Source organism: Jaculus jaculus, chromosome 9, assembly GCF_020740685.1.
Source record: "Jaculus jaculus isolate mJacJac1 chromosome 9, mJacJac1.mat.Y.cur, whole genome shotgun sequence".
NCBI classification, from domain to species: Eukaryota; Metazoa; Chordata; class Mammalia; order Rodentia; family Dipodidae; genus Jaculus; species Jaculus jaculus.
The window spans coordinates 45,461,127-45,482,231 of NC_059110.1; positions in this window are offsets into that span (position 1 = coordinate 45,461,127).

The window sequence follows — 21,105 nt, forward strand, 5'->3', positions numbered from 1 at the left end:
TTGAATTAAGGATTAAATATAAATGACATTTGGAGATGACTGTATTCTTGGTGAAATGAGGACCCAGCACAAAGCATGAGATAGCACATGCTCAGATGCTGAGGAAAGGCATGGAAACAGGGTGCTTTATCCAATGTCACCCAGACTCAGGATTTTCTCTCTCAGTTTTTCTTGGCATGTCAGCCCATCTGTGGTCATCAGTGAATTATATGACCCCACTTGTGAATCATGTAAGCCTTTTCACAATTCTTCTTTGCCATACACTATAGACCACATGGATTTTTTTTTTCACCTACCTTTGATCCATTTTCTACCAACCCTATTCATTTCCTTCTTGGTTTGCTGTTATGTGCCACTGCCTCTACCCTGTAACCTTCTACACTCACAGGAATTTTCATGTTCACCTCCAAGTTCATGAGGTATGTTGCCCCTTAGCTGGGATCAGTGGTGGATTTCTGTCAGTTTTTGGTAGGTACTTTACTACTGCAAGAAACAGACCGGGGCTGGAGAGATGGCTTAGCGGTTAAGCGCTTGCCTGTGAAGCCTAAGGACCCCGGTTCGAGGCTCGGTTCCCCAGGTCCCACGTTAGCCAGATGCACAAGGGGGCGCACACGTCTGGGGTTCGTTTGCAGAGGCTGGAAGCCCTGGCGCGCCCATTCTCTCTCTCTCTCCCTCTATCTGTCTTTCTCTCTGTGTCTGTCACTCTCAAATAAATAAATAAAAAAATTTAAAAAAAAGAAACAGACCGAAGGTAAGTGGCAATATAAAATAGTGGGCATGGTGAAGGGACATGGGGTACACAAAATGTATTCTTTTAAATAGGAAGGTGCTGGGTGAGAGAGAATAAATAATTACACAAGTGAGGTGGTAAGAAAGCCATAAAAAAGATGTAACTAGAAAGTGAGAGGAAAACATGCACTGTGGCATGTTATCAAAAAATTAGAATAAATTCTTGGTAGAAAAGATGAGATACATGGCTAGTTCTGGTCCATACTTTTAAAATTATATTATTTATTTATTTAAAAGAGGCAGAGAGAGAGAAAGAGACAGACAGTACAGGCATGCAAGGGCCTCCTGCCATTGCAAACAAACTCCAGACACAACCACTGTGTGCATTTGGCTTTATGTGGGTACTGGGAAATCAAACCCTGAGCCATCAAGCTTTGTAGGTATGCACCTTTAACCACTAAGCCATCTCATCTTCTCCTATTTTATTTATTTATTTATTATTTATGAGAGAGATAGAGACACAAATTTCGGACACACATGCCACTTTATGCACCTGGCTTTAAGTTGGCATTGGGGAACTGAACCTGGGCCACCAGACTTTACAAGAAAGTTCCTTTTAACCACTGAGCAATCTCTCCAGCCCCCCTTGGACTGGAAATTCATGGTCACAGTGACAAGCTCAGTGTAAAGAGAACTACTTTCAAATGCTCCCTAGGTGCTATTATCCTATATTGCCACCCCAGGCCTGGCCACAGTGTGCATATTTCAAACTCCATGATATGTCCATCATTGAATTGTGTACTTTCAAGCACACTACGCTCTTCTCTGTGTGTTGCCAGCCCTATTTCCATGAACACCCATGACTCATAACTCATGTTCCGAGGCTCTTGAGTCATGCACTGAAGTTATGTGAATTAGTCTTAATTCAGTGCTTTTCACTTATCAGCACCAGCCCTGCCTGCTGAGAGCTTTGTTCTGCCTTCCTTCCTAGCACTTGGCACTCCCTTAATTGGTAGTTGATAACTTCCACAGTTTTTACTGAGGGAGTGACAGTTAGCCCCACAGCAAGCAAACGAACAAAACAAGTCAAAGCTAAATAGAAGCTGTATTGTGAAAGACATTAATATGAAGAAAAGCTCAGCTTTTACAGGTAAAACCTTTCTTATTTGTTTTATTATGAACCAATTAAACTAACCTTCTATCTGTAGATCACAAATAAAAATGACAACCCATGAGAACTGAAGGCATAAGGGAGAGGCACATTGGAGAATTTATTCTCCTCTGTAGAAGTGACAAGAGATTTCTCCATACAGATACTCATGGTGCCTATGGTAGTTTGAATAGATGTTCCCCAGTAGACTCAGGAGTTTTACTCAAGCTTGTAACTTGGTATCACTTTGGGAGGATCCTGGGATCCCACTTTAAAGTGTTTGTTACTGGGAGTGGACCTGAATTCCAGCCAAAAATATGAAGAGTGTTTGAGATCTACCCGGGTACCTGGAGCGTGCTTGCTTGTGGTTGGCAGTGGTTCCTTTCCTCTCTGCTTGGATCTATGTAAAGGGGGCTAGCTTCTTCCACCATTAGGTTAGGGGACTTCCTCTGGATTTATAAGCTTTTTTTTCAAATTTTTATTTTATTTTATTTTATTTATTTGAGAGCAACAGACACAGAGAGAAAGACAGATAGAGGGAGAGAGAGAGAGAATGGGCGCGCCAGGGCTTCCAGCCTCTGCAAACGAACTCCAGACGCGTGTGCCCCCTTGTGCATCTGGCTAACGTGGGACCTGGGGAACCAAGCCTCGAACCGGGGTCCTTAGGCTTCACAGGTAAGCGCTTAACTGCTAAGCCATCTCTCCAGCCCTGGATTTATAAGCTTTAAATAAATTCCATTCCTTCTATACACTGTGTCTGGTCTGGAGGTTCATTCCAGAAATGTGAACCTAGCTATGACAGTGCCTCTGAGATTAAACTGGCATTCCCAGTTAAAGGCAGTTGCTTGCAAAGCCTGCCAGCCAAGATTCAATTCTCCAGTACCCACATGCTAGATGCATAAAGTGGAATATGTTTCTGGAGTTTCTTTGTGAGGCATAAAGCCCTAGTGTACCTAACAATTCTGTCTTGTCCTCTCTCTCTCTCTCTCTCTCCCTTTGTAGGTAAATAAAGATTTTTTAAAAAATCATATGTCAGAAAGATATAATTAAATAAAAGGATAACATGCGAGGACTTTTATCATGCCTTGATCAGATCTTGCTACCATAAATAAAACAAAATCTGATATTGTGATGACATTTTATGTCCTTATGCACCATGGTATTAGCAAAAAACTTTATGTGCCATACTACTGACTAGTCTGAAAGATATGACTACTGGTGCAATAACGCAAAGCCTCTGATGGGGATAATGAAGCACTTTTTTATTGGATTTCCCATCTACAGGAGGTAAGTCATATCTGGTACTATAAACCTGGCCAACAGCTCATGAGTGAGGTGGACATATGCCCTAATAGAGAAGCTACTGCTGTAATTTTGTTGGCATAATTTGCTGTCCTTTCACATTCCCTTCCATGTATGTCTTTTCTTCCCATAGATTCATGATAATAGCAACTTTGGTCAGAGAGCTTCTTTGTTTGTTGTGGATGGTGGTAATTGCAGTGATTTGTACGTGGTCAAAGTGCTGAGAATAACTTGAAAGCTGAGTCTTAGGTGGGTCATCCATAGCACCTCTCCAAGGCTAAATCTGTGAAAAAATAGTGAAAGTTAAATGTGCTCTTCTGACCAAAAGAAGAAAAGTGGGGAAAAAAGCCCAACAACCACAGAAAACCAGTGAAGGTGAAAGAGATCAATAAAGAAATAAAGAAAATTTCACAACATGGGAATATTGTCAAAGAAAGAGCAGAAGCAATGTGCAAGCTGGAGGAATGGCAGAATGTGGTGGAATGCTTTCTTCTGGGCATGACATGACGTTTCCCTCATGAACTCACAGCATCTGTGATTATCAGCAATGATCTGCTTAAGAGTGGATCATTAGCATGCTGCCATGAAGAATTCATCCTGCCTTGAGAATTTGTGCACAGTTAAGGGTAGCTAGAGTGGAGGGTCACGAGCCTACTTCCCTCTTGGAGGATATACAGGCAGTTAATAGTTGCTATGGTAAAGAGAGACATTTTCTTCAATGATGTAGCCATCGGTAAGGGGCCTCATTTCTATAAATAACCTTTTAGTCATGCACAATTCTAAAGCTCATTAAGTAGCTAAGAAAAAGCAAGAAAGAGGAAAAAAGAAAAAAAGAAAGAAGAAAAAGAAAAACAGACATAGCAATGAAAGGGGACTGGCTAGTCAAAGATCTGGGATCAGTGGGAGTTGAAGGGGAACGAGAGCATTATGAGGGATGAGTATGGACAAAATATATACATGTATGAAATGTAACAATTAAACCCATTATTATGTATAGCAATGTATGACAATAAAAAACAGGGGCTTGGAGATATTGCTCAGCAGTGCTTGATTGCAAAGCCTGGCAGCCCAGGTTTAACTACCCAGCCAACATAAAAATTGGTACAAAAAATGGCACAAGTCTCTGAAATTTGTTTGCAGTGACAAGAGACCCTGGTGTGTGTGTGTGTGTGTGTGTGTATGCACATCCACATGTAAATAAAAATTAAGCTTTATGAAATAATAGCATCAAAGAATCTTAAAAATATACATAGAACCAAGATTTATTTTTTTAATATTTATTTTCATTTATTTGAGAAAGAGAAAGAGGCAGATAAAAAGACAGAATGGGTGTGCCAGGGCCTTCAGCCATTGCAAATAAGCTCCAGATGCATGCATCATCTTGTGCATTTGGCTTTTGTGTGTACTAGAGAATTGAACCTGGGTCCTTTGCTTTGTAATTGAGCACCTTAACCAGTAAGACATCCTTTCAGGCCCAAACTTTTTTTTTTATTTAAGAGTATATACACAATGTCAGATGTATAATTATATACTTATAACAAATCATGAGACTAATTTATTCACTAAAATGTTTAAAACAAGGTTTTTGAAGGCATTTGCATAATTTTATTTATTGCTCTATTTCACCTTACTGGTTTTCTGTGTTTGTCCTTTCTTCTTTTTGTCAGAAGACACATTTATCTTTCAGTAAATCTTTCACAGAGAATTTTATATTACTAAATGAATTTCATATTACTAAGTAAAGGATGCTTTCAGGGCTGGAGAGATGACTTAGTGCTTAAGGTGCTTGCCTGCAAAGCCTAAAGACCCTGGTTTGATTTCTCATTCTCCACATAAGCCAGATGCATAAGGTGGTGCATGTGTCTGGAGTTTGTTTGCAGTGGCTGGAGGCCCTGACATGCCCATTCTCTATCTGCCTCTCTCTCAAATAAATAAATAAATATTTTTAAATTAAAGATGCTTTCAATCATGGGATTTCATACTCTCTCACACAATATTAGTTTGATAGCACATTATTGTTTTTCCCACTGGATAAAACAGTTTAATTTGCTATTGTTAACATAAAAGCCTATTCTCCAAAAAAAAATATCACTTTTGACAAAATCAAGATACTGACTGGGAGTGGTGGCACTGGCCTATAATCTCAACATTCAGGGGACAGAATAGTAGCAAATTCCAGATTACCCAGGGTGACATAAGAAGGTCTTGTCTCATAAAATCCAAACAGGAGCTGGGAGATGGCTCAGCAGATAAAGCACCTGCCTTACAGACCTAAGGACTGGAATCAGGACACCCATGTCCATGTAAATTCCAGGTTTATGGAGTCCCACACATAATCCCAGCACTTGGGAGGTAGAAACAGGCTCCTCAAAGCAAGCTGGCTATCTATGCTAGCCCAATCAGCTGGCCTAGGTTCAAGAGAGAACCCATCTCAGTAAATAAAGTGGAGAACAACCTCTGCCTTATACACACACATGCACACAAATCTGCACACACATGCATCCACATGCATACACACACTAATGCATACCACACACACATATAAAAAAAGAGAGAGCCAAATGTTACTTAGCATCCATAATACAGCCATTCTTTGATGCCATGATGTTGACATATTACAGATTGACCAGTGAGAAGTAAGTTGCTCCTTGGAGATTCCTTTTTTGTTGTAATAAAAATAGATCTCTCTTTTCTTGGTTTCCTTTTTTTCCCCCTTTGGAAACTATTCTTGCAATCTCAAGGATTGCCTAGAACTATGTAAAATGTCATATATAATAAGAAAGACATATCCTGTGTGCTCCTAGATCTAAATATCTAAAGAAATGACCAACCTTTTATTGCAGAAATCCCAGTTGTCACCATCATGATGGCAAGGGATAAGGAGATCTTATCAGTGTGCCAGCTATGCTTCCTAAGTAAACAGAAGAGCTGGAAATGTAAAAAAGGTGCAGTTGGCACATTTTATTCCAAGCCAAAGTTCAACACCCAGGTAAGGACTGTGAAAAAAAATATGGACAAAATGTCCTTCCCCAGAACCCTACCCTGGAGATCCCACCAAGCTAAAATGGAATTTTTGAACCCCAAAACCTGATAAAAGATCATGAAAGCCCTTGAAGAATTAGAGGACGGATCGGGCTCCACAGAACTTGAAAGAAATCGTTCTAGTTCTGTGTCACTCTCCACATAGAATGAGTCATTTCAGTGCTTCCTGGGGTGTACCTGTCCCAGAGAGGAGTGGGAAGAAAACATAAGCTGCTGCCCAGTTAGTGAGCCAGGGAACTACCAGACTGAGCATGACTAGCACATGCAGAACAGCCACCTATGGGAAATGACTAAGTGTCTTCCTAGTGCCAGCACACAGCCCCTATCAAGAAGTTGCACCAAACTGGCACAGAAACAGACACGTAGATCAGTGGAACAGAATAGAGGACCCAGGTGTAAGCCCAAGTAGCTATAGCCACCTGATATTCGATAAAAATGCCAACAATACTCATTGGAGAAGAGACAGCCTCTTCAGCAAATGGTGTTTTGAAAACTGGATATATATCTGCAGAAGGATGAAAATAGATTCTTCTCTCTCGCCATGCACAAGAATTAAGTCCAAATGGATTAAAGACCTTAACATCAGACATGAAACTCTGAAACTGCTAGAGGAAAAAGTACGGGAAACCCTTCAACATATTGGTCTTGGCAAAGACTTTCTGAATACAACCCCAATTGCTCAGGGAATAAAACCACAGATTAATCACTGGGACCTCATGAAATTACAAAGATTTTGCACTGCAAAGGACACAGTGAGAAAAGCAAAGAGGCAACCTACAGAATGGGAAAATATCTTCGCCAGCTATATATCTGATAGAGGATTAATATCTAGGATATACAAAGAACTCAAAAAGTTAAATAATAAGGAATCAAACAAGCCAATCAAAAAATGGACTATGGAGCTAAATAGAGCATTCTCAAAGGAAGAAATACGAATGGCATATAAGCATCTAAAAAAATGTTCTACGTCACTAGTCATCAGGGAAATGCAGATTAAAACTACATTGAGATTCCATCTCACTCCTGTCAGATTGGCCACCATCATGAAAACAAATGATCATAAATGTTGGCGGGGATGTGGAAAAAAAGGAACCCTTCTACACTGCTGGTGGGAATGCAATCTGGTCCAGCCATTGTGGAAATCAGTGTGGAGGTTCCTAAACAGCTAAAGATTGATCTACCATATGACCCAGCTATAGCACTCCTAGGCATATATCCTAAGGACTCATCTCATTTCCTTAGAAGTATGTGCTCAACCATGTTTATTGCTGCTCAATTTATAATAGCTGGGAAGTGGAACCAGCCTAGATGTCCCTCAACAGATGAGTGGATAATGAAGATGTGGCACATTTATACAATGGAGTTCTACTCAGCTGTAAAGAAAAATGAATTTATGAAATTTGCAGAAAAATGGATGGACCTGGAAAGGATTATACTAAGTGAGGTAACCCAGGTCCAGAAAGCCAAGCGCCACATGTTCTCTCTCATATGTGTATCCTAGCTACAGATGATTGGGCTTCTGCGTGAGAATGAAAATACTTAGTAGCAGAGGCCAGTAAGTTAAAAAGGAGACATAAAGGAAAGAGAAAGGAAGGGAGGAGGATACTTAATAGGTTGATATTGTATATATGTAATTACAATGATTGTAATGGGGAGGTAATATGATGGAGAATGGAATTTCAAATGGGAAAGTGTGGGGGTGGGGATGGAGGGAATTACCATGGGATATATTTTATAATCATGGAAAATGTTAATAAAAATTTTAAAAAATTTTAAAAAAGTAAAAAAATATATTAAAAAAAGAAAAAAAAAAAAAAGAAGTTGCACCAAGAAGCACAGCCTGGAGGAAACGTGGTGCCTGGCACAGGGTAGGGGGAAACAGGCAGATTCCGAAGCAGCAGCAGGGGATCTGCTTCCTACAGGAGCCACCAGGCCCATACACAGCGTCCCAACTTTCATATTTACCTGGAGTGTCAGCTAGGTCTAAGATGTCTTTTCCCTCCATACAAGCATGTACAGTCAAACCTTTGTATCTTGAAAACAAATAGAATAACAACACACAGACCTACAGATTTTTTTTTTTAATACCTTCCCCGTCTCACTCCCACCCCCATCGGCTGGCCTTGAACTTGCTATATACCAAAGGTAGAATTCCTGATCCCCCTGCCTCTGCATCTTCAAGTGAGGGGACTATCAAGAGTTGTCACCACACCTGGCTATAGGTTGTGAAATCAGCATATGTAACTGTCTGACCATGCTGATGGGTGGGAATGTGCAGTCTGGCCATCACCAAAGATGTTTGGCAACATATTCAGGTGAGCCTTATTCTGAAGATAAAATCACATGTTTGCTTCAAAGACTTTTCTGAGTCAAGTGCAACAGTGCAAAACTTTCTGAGCAAACAGTGACAAACCATAAACAGTGCTTGAATATTACTGTGCTGGGGTTTATTCATCACACATCCATCTTCCAGTCAGTTGTCAGGTTTCCTAAAGATTGCAGCTTACTCAGTAGAGTGAATTGCTTTGCAATATCAAGTAATAATTAATCAAATAATTTTCTAAAAAACAAAGGACATAGCTAAGGGGTTCACAAACACATTGAAACACATAGTTATGGTAGCTATTTAATTTTCATAATCACTACAACTCCAAAAAAGTTTCTTTTTTTCTTACCATTGTTTTCATTAAAACAACCTGGCTCTCTTTTGTGGGTGTCTGACTTAGTTTAACTACATTACTGACAATCTGCTGGCTCCTAGTTTAAAAAATAAAGGATACTATTTTTCTAGAGTTTTTATTACTATAAACTTGTAAGCTTTATAGAATTGTTGGTAAGATCTGGAGATATAAAAGTTATTCAGTTTAGTTATAGATCTTTATTCTTTTTATTTCTTTATTTTTGACAGTGCTGGGATAAAACAAAGGGCCTACACATGCTAGGAAAATACACTAGTGAGCTACATCATCAGACTTTATTTCTTCCTTTTAATTTTAAGCATTATAGACTAGCATTTTTTAGACATTAAAACTTAGCTTACTCGAAAAACTTCCAAATTTTACACAGAATTTTTTAATCACTCATTTTCTTCAATTACTTTATCTCTGAAGAGATGAGAACAAATGGAACAAAAAGGAGAAATAAATTATAAAAAACATAAAGACAGAGCAATAGAACTTTTATATGCAGTTCTGTGTAAACAATGTCCAGTGGCAGGACAGAGTGGTGTTTCTCATACAAATGACTAAATAAACAAAAGCTAAATTGATCAAAGTTCATGATGTCCTTGGTAAGAAAAATAAAGATTCCTCTGTGATTTGCTCCAACAAAACATAGTAAAGTTATTTTTGGTTGTTGTTGCCACTGTTGGCAAATTGGGATCTGTATGGAAAGTACAAACTTCTTGCTCCCCACCTTTCTCCACAGTATGGAGCACAGATCTTCTAGTTTGGTTCTAACACATTACTTGTTGAGTGCATACAGTTTTCCTAAGCAACATCTCTAGGCAAGAACAAGAAAAGAAATAAATTAATTTTGTTTTATTTTTGCAACATTTCTTCCCAAGATAGTAAAAGAATCTGTGGTTTCTAATGTTTTGTGCATATGTCAGAGTTGATTTAAATTCATCCCCATCTGGCCTTGGGGAGTACCAATGTCTCTGTTTGGTGCTTTCAGGGGAACAAATAGTTAACAGTCTAACTCTGATTCCTTTTTGCCAAGCTTGTCTTTGGAATATTGTATAATTAAAAATAGACTACAAAAGCATTATTTTATATTTCTCTGAGGAATTCTGGGATACAAAGCATTTTCATATGTACTCTTTTACTTCATCTCCACGGTGGATAAAGCAGGAATGACTATGTGTTTGCCCACAAATATCCTTATGAAAATAAGCTCACATTTGTACCTTGTGTTATGTAAAGAAGTAATGCTTTTATTGTACCTACAGTTAACTGTCCAGGACCAGGCAAATGATTTGTTTAAATTCTCACAGATGACTTGACAGAGCAGATCTTGGATTCCAAATCCCAGACTGGAACTCACAGTCCACTCTTAACTTCTCTACATACTAGACAACCTGTCTACAGCCCATTTTCTGTAGATTTTTTCCTACAAGTTTCCCACCTTCATTCCCCAAAGCCCCTCATAAAACTCAATTATATGTATACTCTACAGCAATCAATTAAAACATTCCCTACAGCCTGCCTATAGAGATTTCTTCTAGTCTCATAAATATAATGGTCCCTAGAAATGAAGTTAAGTTTCCGTAAGTGAGAAAGGCAGTTCCAAACTCACATAGCAGTAGTTGCTATACAAGGTCTGTGGTGCATAAGCAGTATTCTGTCTGAATTAACACCACCTAAGAACACTGTCATTAGCACATTTGACAGTTGGGGAACTCTACAACCAGAATGGCTGAGTAATTTGCTCAATTCATAATCATTAAGTGACGGGACCAGACAATTCGATTCCTAAGACTATGCTATTAGCCATTAAGTTATAACACCTCTCTACCCTCACAAAAACTTGATTACACAAATTCACATAACTATTCTGTGATAATTCAATACCTTAGAAAAAATGTATAAGTAAACCTCAGTACATCTTTCATGAGGGTCCCCTTCAAGCCATGCTGCCACCTTGAACAGTTTCCTCAGCACAATTTTTCCACAACAGCATTGCTGTTAAGGGGAATAAAAACAAAACAAAAACAACAACAACAAAACCCAACCTGGAAGTGGTATAAGGAAGGTGAGCTTTGAGGTCATACAGGAACATTGTCTTATAGGTCCAAACAGGAATTACTGAAATTTCTACCTTAATGAACCTTTTTTCTTTGACATGATGTTTACCACTGATTACAGACCAAATTCTATGAAGTTACATATCACCTTACACACATTTTGTCTAGTAGAAACCCAAAGATGTTCTGTTTGGTTGAAATTACAACACCAAAAGGCATGTTCTTGCCAGGGGTGATGGCACATGCATTTAATCCAAGCACTTGGGAGGCCAAGACAGGAGGATTGCTATGAGTTCAAGACTATTCTGAGATTACTGAGTCTGGGCTAGAGCAGGACCCTACCTTGAAGAAACAAAAGGTGCAAAGGAGGCTTTTCTTATTACCCTTTGGGATATAAAAGACAGTTGTGTTGTAATCTAGATGTCTGTTATTTCTGTTGTTCAATGTATATCAAAATATCAATACTCACTTCTCCCAATGCTCACGGACTAGTCTATCAGCCTGTTCCCTAATGAATGAGCTCAATGAATCTTTCACATATATTTATTCTATATTTGTAAAGTATTCATTTTGCTAATATTCTTAAAATTTTATTGAAAATCACCTTGCTTGTTCTCACTCATCTTCTGTAAGTCAATCATGAAGGAAGAAACAAAATAACATACACAAAAATGAAATACAGGCATATTACTTAAATAAGAGGATCTAATTATTAAGTCTTAAGGGACAGCTACTCACAGGTCACCAGGTTCTATAAAAGCTAGAAAGTAACTATTTAGCAATTCACTGCCATTAAGAAAAATAATAGGGCTGGAGAGATGGCTTAGTGGTTAAGCGCTTGCATGTGAAACCTAAGGACCCCGGTTTGAGGCTTGGTTCCCCAGGTCCCATGTTAGCCAGATGCACAAGGGGGCGCACGCATCTGGAGTTCGTTCGCAGAGGCTGGAGGCCCTGGCGCACCCATTCTCTCTCTCTCTCCCTCTATCTGTCTTTCTCTCAGTGTCTGTCACTCTCAAATAAATAAATAAATAAATAAATAAATAAATAAATAAATATCTTTTAAAAAAAGAAAAACAATAAATAGTGCCAGACTGCACTCATCGGAATGCTGGGCTGGGTAGAAGCAGGTCATGCCCTCCACACCAGCCACCTTCCTTTTCCAAGTTTGAAATGAAACACGTATGACACATGGGCACTTTAAGAACTCACTGCTATTATGAAATAGACTTTTCTTTTCTATTGACAATTTCCATAAATATAGACACTGTGCCATGAATTCCATCCCACAACTCTCCCTTTCTCCCCTTCCAAATCCTTCATCCATTGAATCCCATCTTTCCAACAAGTCTCTCTTCTATTTTGATATCAGATTTCTTCCCTCCCATTGTACAGGTCTTATAAAGGTAGCACTAGCCACTATGAGGTCATGGGTTACATGGCCCATTTGTTTCTGGAGTACAGTATTGTAAAGCACTCCTGCCCTCCCTTTGGCATTTAAATTCTTTCTGTCACCTCTCTCACAATGGTCCCTGAATCTCGGAGGGTGTGAAGTGGCTGAACATTTTACTGTCACTGCTCCTTAGCACTTTGGCCAGTTTTAATCACCCCAGTGATCATCGCTATCTGAAAAGAGAAGCTTCTCTAACCAAAAGTGAAAGTAGCATATAACCTATTGGCATAAACATAAGTATTTAGAGAGCAGTTTGGTGGACACAATATATTCATTGTCAGACAACAGTAGTAGTTTCTCCTCTAGGGCTTATAATCTCCTCAGCCATAGACTTTTTGATCAGGCTTTCAGTACCAGGCAGAAATTCCCTTCTCAAAATTAATTAGCTAATTAATTAAAATGAATTTTAAAAGAACATCAATTTATTGAGGCTGGAGAGATGCCTCGGGGGTTAAAGGTGCTTGCTTACAAAGCCTAGCAGCCCAGGTTCAATTGCCCAGTACCCATACAAAGCCAGATGTGTGGTGTGCCACATATATCTGCAGTTCATTTACAGTGGCAGGAGGCACTGGAGCACTCAAGCTCTCTTTTTGTCATTTCTCTGTCTGTCTCTCTCAAATAAATAAATACAAATATTTAAAAAATAATACTAATATCTTGATACACATGCTTTTTTGACATAGAATATGGTGATACAAGAAAGGATTCACACACTTCCTTTATCAGCATCAGATACCAATATTTTTAGTGACAGATAATTTTGATAGTGTTAGATGACTGGTGCAAAGTAGGGCTACCAAACATCAAAGCATATTACATAACATACACATACATAAAAGGACAATAAAATTAAATAAATTAAAATCAATTATTAAAATACAGAATTATGTGAAGAAACATTTGATTTTTATAAGAAGCCATTATTCCTTACAATGGAGTAGTACAGTAGAATCAGTAGGAACAAATTTGTATGCTTCTTAAATTTCATTTAAAATAACTATATATCATACAATATATTGGTCATGGCATTTTTAGAGGAGTGATTTATGTGCATTGCCATGGGATTGTTTTAAATGTCAGTGTAGCCTTTCAGACAGTAGTTAATTAAATTTAAGTAAATTCTCCCATCCAAGTTCTAATCAAGCATGATTCTGCAGAGTTTCCAAGATCAGACAAGATAGTATGTGTTCAGGGTGGCGTGGCCATAGACAAAATAAAGTCAATTCTGTAATTTTTAAAATATTTTATTTATTGACTTACTTACTTATTTGAGAGACAGAGAGAGCATGAGGGAGAAAGAGAGAGAATGGCCATGCCCGGGACTCTAACCACTGCAAACAAACTCCAGACTCATGCACTTCCTTGTGTATCTGATTTTATGTGGCTACTGAGGAATCAAATTCAAGTCCTTAGATTTTGCAGGCAAGCACCTTAACCACCTACACATCTCTTCAGCCCAAATTATGAAATTTCTGTATCGGCAGTTTGGAATTTGTGACCATGAAATTCACTATAGGAAAAAAAAAAAAAAAAGAGAGAGAGAGAGAGAAGACACCAGTTGTAATTCTGTTAAGTAAATGGCTTTCTAAGGAATTTGACATGTATAAAGATGTTTTCTCTTTTTACATGAGTCAAGTGTTTATGTGAAGAACATCAGCTTCTTGATGCACCAGTTAATTAATCTTTAGCTATTGTCTGGACACTGCACTGTGTTCCCTGCCATTTTACCGGATTACATCTCTATTTGTCACAACCTGCCCCAGCCTTCATGGTCCATAAATACCTTCACATCAGTGAGAAAAGCCAATCCCATAAACCCATCAGCAGATGCACTCACATCTCTGTGCATAAGTGGATTGCATGCCCATACAGTATCTGCAATGGATTAGCTTCAGTTAATTATAATTTGTGATGCAGGTCTTAAAGCCATCACTCTGCAAGGACAGGGTTCAGCAGAGGAAAGTAGATGCCTGAACAAAATGAGCTTGACTTGAGAGGAGAAACAGCCAAGAGGCTGCTCTGCTGGCATTCACAATAAGACACCTTCATTCTTCAAAAAAAAGTAACAAAACTTATTTATTTATTTGAAAGACAAAGGGAGGGAGAGAGAGAGAGAGGGACTGGGTGTGCCAGGGCCTTCAGCCACTACAAAGGAACTCCAGAAACAAACTCCCACTTGTGCATCTGGCTTAGGTGGGTACTGGGGAATCAAAACTAGGTCCTTAGGCTTCACAGGCAAACCACCTTAACCACTAAACCATCTCTCCAGGCCAATACAATTTTATTTTTCCATGACCAGGATTGGATTTACCACTTAAGCTTGGATGGCATAAGCTGTTCCCTAGATCTTTCAACTCAGAAGCAGAGAGTTAAATTGTTTGGTATTAAACATTATCTGTTAGGAAAGAAAACAAATCCCAACAAAAATGTGAAGATCAGGAGTCCTGACACTTGTTCTGAGATCCTTATGTGATTCTCTTCTTGTGACTAGTGAAAGTAAGCTAATAAATGCTTCTTTAAAAAAAATTAGTAGTACACAAGAGGAGGACCTGTCAGGGTCTCTTGCCACTGCAAACAAATGCCACACACATGCACCACTTTGCATCTAGCTGCATGGATGCCAGAGAACTGAACCTGGCCTGATTGGCTTTGCAAGTAAGCACCTGTAAACATGAAGCCATCTCCTTATTCCTGTAAATGCTTCTTTGCCAAAGCTAGTTTTAAGAAACATGGGGACTTAGACTTCCAGTTAATATGAAGGCATAGGTACCACGCCAAAGCAGCCTAAGGTGGAAAAAGACCAAAAAAACTCAGCAAAATACACACTTTTACTAAAAAGTGAGGTGTATAGGAAATTGAAAAGGCAGTGGAGAAGTAGGAGAGGTCCAGAGCCCGCATGGGCCAGCTAAAGTGGCCACGGCAGGTCCACTGACTGCGGTGGAGCACCAGAAAGCTGCCAGGCTCGGCTCCAGCCACAGGAAAAGCCTGGTGAGGGGAGCTTCCACTCACACTGGAGCTCTCTGCAATTCAAGAAACGAGAAGGGAGAGCAGCAGTGAACAACGGCAGAGCAGATCACAAGGTAGAAGAACACATGGAACAGCGATAGAACTAGAGCAGCTGCGGCTCCCTCCCCTCCCCCACCACCTGTGCCCAGCTCCACAGAACAGAGCAACAGACCCAGGACCCAGCCACGTCAACTTGAGCGAACAGCGGGACAAAGCAGGAGCAGAGTTCCGCAGCAACATCAGCGGCTCCTGCACCAGCAGCAGCGGCCCCAGCAGCAGCAGATCCAGTAGCAGCAGCAGTGGCAGATCCAGCAGCCGAGCTTCAAAGGCATCAGTCTCAGATCCAGCAGCAGCACGGAGGATCCAGCAGTGGCAGCTAAAGCAGCAGCAGCGGTGGCAGCAGCAGAAGTGAACCCAGCAGAGGTGACAGACCCAGAAGCAGCAGCTTTAGCAACAGCAGCGACAGATCCAGCTGCGGCAGTTTCAGGAGCAGTAGTGGCAGTGCCAGCAGGAGGGGTGCAATTCTGCAGGGCCACAGTTGCCAGGATCACTTTATCCCCAGAGTAAAAGCCAGTGACCAGCTCCAGAAATCAGAACAGAAGCCCAACGACCCAGCCAGCAACTGCATTGAGACCAAAACCATCCAAAAAGGTAACTGGGTTTGATTGCACCAGGGAAGGGTCTCATTTGGTCACAAGCTGACTTGGTTCCCTCAACAGACCAGAAATCTTAACCTCTTTGTTGATAGAGGATCTGGTTGTTATAATAACTAATATTGCATAAATATTCAATGCTGATTTTGATTGAATGTGTACAGAGTTTAGTTCAATTTTAGAATCTACCTGTATTTTAATCCACTCAGCCTACTTGAATACTCCCATGGCATGGAAACTAATCCCCTAAGAACACCTTTGCAGATACTCTGAGAACCTTAAGAACCACACCTAACACCTTAACCTCCTATCCTGAAGATATATAACATCAAATCAATTGATTCAGCTAAAAATACCTACCTAGCAAGAAAATCAAAGCATTAACTTAATCCAAGATGCAAAAATATATACATTACAACACATGAAACACTAAAAATCAAGATAATATAAATCCACCTAACAGTATTAATGCATCAGAAATGACCTCCAGTGAAAACGAGTTAGAGGAAATGCCTGAGAAAGATCTCAAAAGAATGATTGTAAATATGTTCAAAGAAGTCAGAGAACAAAAGAGTCAAAGAGGAACTCAAAGAGGAAATCAAAGGAATCAAAGAAGATGGAGGACACCATTTAATGAACTAAAGAAGGTATACAAGATATAAATAAGGAAATAGAAATAATAAAGAAAAACCAGTCAGAATTACTAGCAATGAAGAACACAGTTAATGAAAAAAAAAAAAAACTCTGTAGAAAATCTCACCAGTAGAATGGATGAAGGAGAGGACAGAATATCTAAGCTAGAAGACCAGGTGGCAGATCTAATACAGTCCAACAAAGAGAAAGACAAACTTATAGAAAAGTATGAGTGGGAATTTCAAGATATTCAGGACACTATGAAAAGATCAAATATAAGAATTCAGAGCATAGTAGAGGGAGAAGAACTTCACTCAAAAGGGCTAGTAGGTGTCTTCAACAAAATCATAGAAGAAAATTTTCCCCAAATTGGGAAAGAGGTGCCAATACAGATACAGGAAGCCTTTAGAACCCCAGCCAGACAAAACCTGGAAAGAACCTCTCCTCACCATATTATAATCAAACTTCCAAACACACACGCCAAAGAAAAAATATTGAAAGCAGTTAGAGAGAAAGATCAAGTTACCTGCAAAAGTAAGCCCATCAGGATTACAGCAGATTATTCAAGACAAACTTTTAAAGCCAGAAGGGCTTGGGGTGATATATTCCAAGTTCTGAAAGATAACAACTGTCAACCAAGGTTACTTTATCCTGCAAAGTTATCCATTCAAATAGATGGAGAAATAAGGACCTTCCATGACAAAAGCAGGTTAAAGGAGTATTTGAAGACAAAACCAGCTCTATAGAAAATACTTGAAAGACTCATCCATGGTGAAGAAAAGAAAAAGCACACATATAAGGAACCAACAAAAACAAGCAATACTCAAATACTAGTTAACACAAAAGAGCAAAGGTAGAACTGGAACCATACACACACACAAAGAAAAATGGCAAACATAAATACACAGTTTTCAATAATACCTCTTAATATCAACAGCCTCAATGCCCCAAGCAAAAGATAGGTTTGCAGACTGGGTTAAAAAGCAAGATCCTACAATTTGTTGTCTCCAAGAAACTCACTTTTCTACAAAGTATAGACATTATCTTAGGGTGAAATGTTGGAAGATGGTGTTTCAAGCAAATGGGCCTAGAAAACAAGCAGGGGTTTCTATCCCAATATCTGACGAGGTAGACCTCAGTCCAACGTTGGTCAAGAAAGAAAAGGAAGGTCACTTTATATTGATTAAGGGCACACTCCAACAGGAGGACATTACAATCCTAAACATATATGCACCTAACATGGGGGCTCCCAAATTCGTCAAACAAACACTATTAGAACTAAGGTCACAGATAACACCAAACACAGTGGTGGTGGGTGACTTTAACACCCCACTCTCATCAATTGACAGGTTATTCTAGGAAAAAATAAACAGAGAGGCATCTGGACTAAATGAGGTCATAGAAGGAATGGACCTAACAGATATATACAGGACATTTCATTGAAATGTTGCAGAATATACATTCTTTTCAGTAGCACATGGAACATTCTCTAAAATAGACCATATATTAGGAAACAAAACAAATCTTAACAAATTCAGGAAAATTAAAATAATTCCTTGCATTCTATCTGACCACAATGGAATTAAACTACAAATCAGTAGCAAGAAAGGCTATAGAGCATACACAAAATCATGGGAACTAAACAATACACTACTAAATGCTGAATAGGTCAATGAAGAAATCAAGAAGAAAATCAAAAAATTTATAGAGTCAAACGATAATGAGAACACAACATGCCAAAATCTCTGGGACACAATGAAGGCAGTTCTAAGAGGTAAAGGAATAGCCTTAAGTACCTATATTAAGAAATTAGAAAGGTCGCAAGTAAACGACCTAATGCTTCACCCTAAAGCCTTGGAAAAAGAAGAACAAGGCAAACCAAAAATCTGTAGACAGGAAGAAATAATAAAGATTAGGGCAGAAATTAATGAAATAGAAACAAAAAACATCCAAAAAATTAATGAAACAAAGAGCTGGTTCTTTGAAATGATAAACCCTTAGCAAATCTGACCAAAAGACAGAGAGAAGAGACACAAATTAATAAAATCAGAGATGCAAAAGGTAACATCACAACAGATTCCAGAGAAATTCAAAAAATCACAGGGACATACTATAAAAGCATATACTCCACAAAGTATGAAAATCTGAAAGAATTGGATGATTTCCTTGATTTATATGACCTACGTAAATTAAATCAAAATGAGATTAATCACTTAAATAGACCTATAACAAACATGGAGATCCGAAGAGTTATCAATAATCTCCCAACTAAAAAAAGCCCAGGCCCAGATGGATTCACTGCTGAATTTTACCAGACCTTTAAGGAAGAGCTAACACCATTACTTCTTAAGCTTTTCCAGGAAATACAAAAAGAAGGAATTCTACCAAGCTCCTTCTATGAGGCCAGCATCACCCTGATACCAAAACCAGGTAAAGATAGAACAAAAAACAAAAATTGGGCTGGAGAGATGGCTTAGTGGTTAAGCGCTTGCCTGTGAAGCCCAAGGACCTCGGTTCGAGGCTCGATTCTCCAGGACCCATGTAAGCCAGATGCACAAGGTGGCCATGCATCTGGAGTTCATTCGCAGTGGCTAGAGGCCCTGGTGCACACATTCTCTATCTGCCTCTTTCTCTCTCTGTCTGTCGCTCTCAAATAAATAAATAAAAATAAACAAAAAAATTATTTAAAAAAAAACACAAAAATTACAGACCAATCTCCCTCATGAACATAGACGCAAAAATTCTCAACAAAATATTGGCAAACAGAATACAAGAATATATCAGAAAGATCATTCACCCTGACCAAGTAGGCTTTATCCCAGATATGCAGGGATGGTTCAATATACACTTTTATTTAACATATTTTTGGAAGTCTTAGCCATAGCAATAAGGCAAGAGACACACAAAAAAATGGATACAAAAATATAAGGAAGAGATCAAGTTATCATTATTTGCAGATGACATAATTCTATACATAAAGGACCCTAAAAACTCGACTAGCAAACTGTTAGAGCCGATCAAAACGTACAGCCATGTAGCAGGATACAAAATAAATACATAGAAATCAGTAGCCTTCATATATACTAACAACAAACACACAGAGGATGAAATCAGAGAATCACTCACAGTCACAATTGCATCAAAAAAAACCAAAAAAGTACCTTGGAATAAACCTAACCAAGCAAGTAAAAATCTCTACAATGAGAACTTTAAAACACTCATGCGAGAAATTACAGAAGACACTAGAAAGTGGAGAAACATCCCTTGTTCCTGGATTGGAAGAATTAGTATTCTGAAAATGTTAATCTTACCTAAAGCAATTTACACATTTAATGCAATCCCTATCAAAATTCCAAAGGCATTCTTCATGGAAATAGAAAAAAACAATCCAAAAATTCATTTGGAATCACAAAAAACCTTGAATATCTAAAATAATACTGAGCAACAAAAATAAGGCTGATGGTATCACCATACCTGATTTTAACCTACAGAACAGTGCTATAGTAACAAAAACAGTGTGGTACTGGCACAGAAACAGACATGCAGATCAGTGGAACAGAATAGAGGACCCAGAAGTAAGCCCAGGTAGCTATAACCACCTGATATTCGATAAAAATTCTAAAAATAGTCATTGGAGAAAAGACAGCCTCTTCAGCAAATGGTGTTGGGAAAACTGGATATATATCTGCAGAAGGATAAAAACAGATTCTTCTCCCTCGCCATGCACAAGAATTAAGTCCAAATGGATTAAAGACCTTAACATCAGACTGGAAACTCTGAAACTGCTAGAGGAAAAAGTAGGGGAAACCCTTCAACATATTGGTCTTGACAAAGACTTTCTCAATACAACCCCAATTGCTCAGGCAATAAAAACCACAGATTAATCACTGGGACCTCATGAAATTACAAAGATTTTACACTGCAAAGGACACAGTTAAAAAAGCAAAGAGGCAACCTACAGAATGGGAAAATATCTTCGCCAGCTATATATCTGATAGAGGATTAATATCTAGGATGTACAAAGAACTCAAAAAGTTAAATAATAAGGAATCAAACAAGCCAATCAAAAAATTGGCTTTAAAGCTAAATAGAGCATTCTCAAAGGAAGAAATACGAATGGCATATAAGCATCTAAAAAAATGTTCTACGTCACTAGTCATCAGGGAAATGCAGATTAAAACTACATTGAGATTCCATCTCACTCCTGTCAGATTGGCCACCATCATGAAAACAAATGATCATAAATGTTGGCAGGGATGTGGAAAAAAAGGAACCCTTCTGCACTGCTGGTGGGAATGCAATCTGGTCCAGCCATTGTGGAAATCAGTGTGGAGGTTCCTAAAACAGCTAAAGATTGATCTATCATATGACCCAGCTATAGCACTCCTAGGCATAT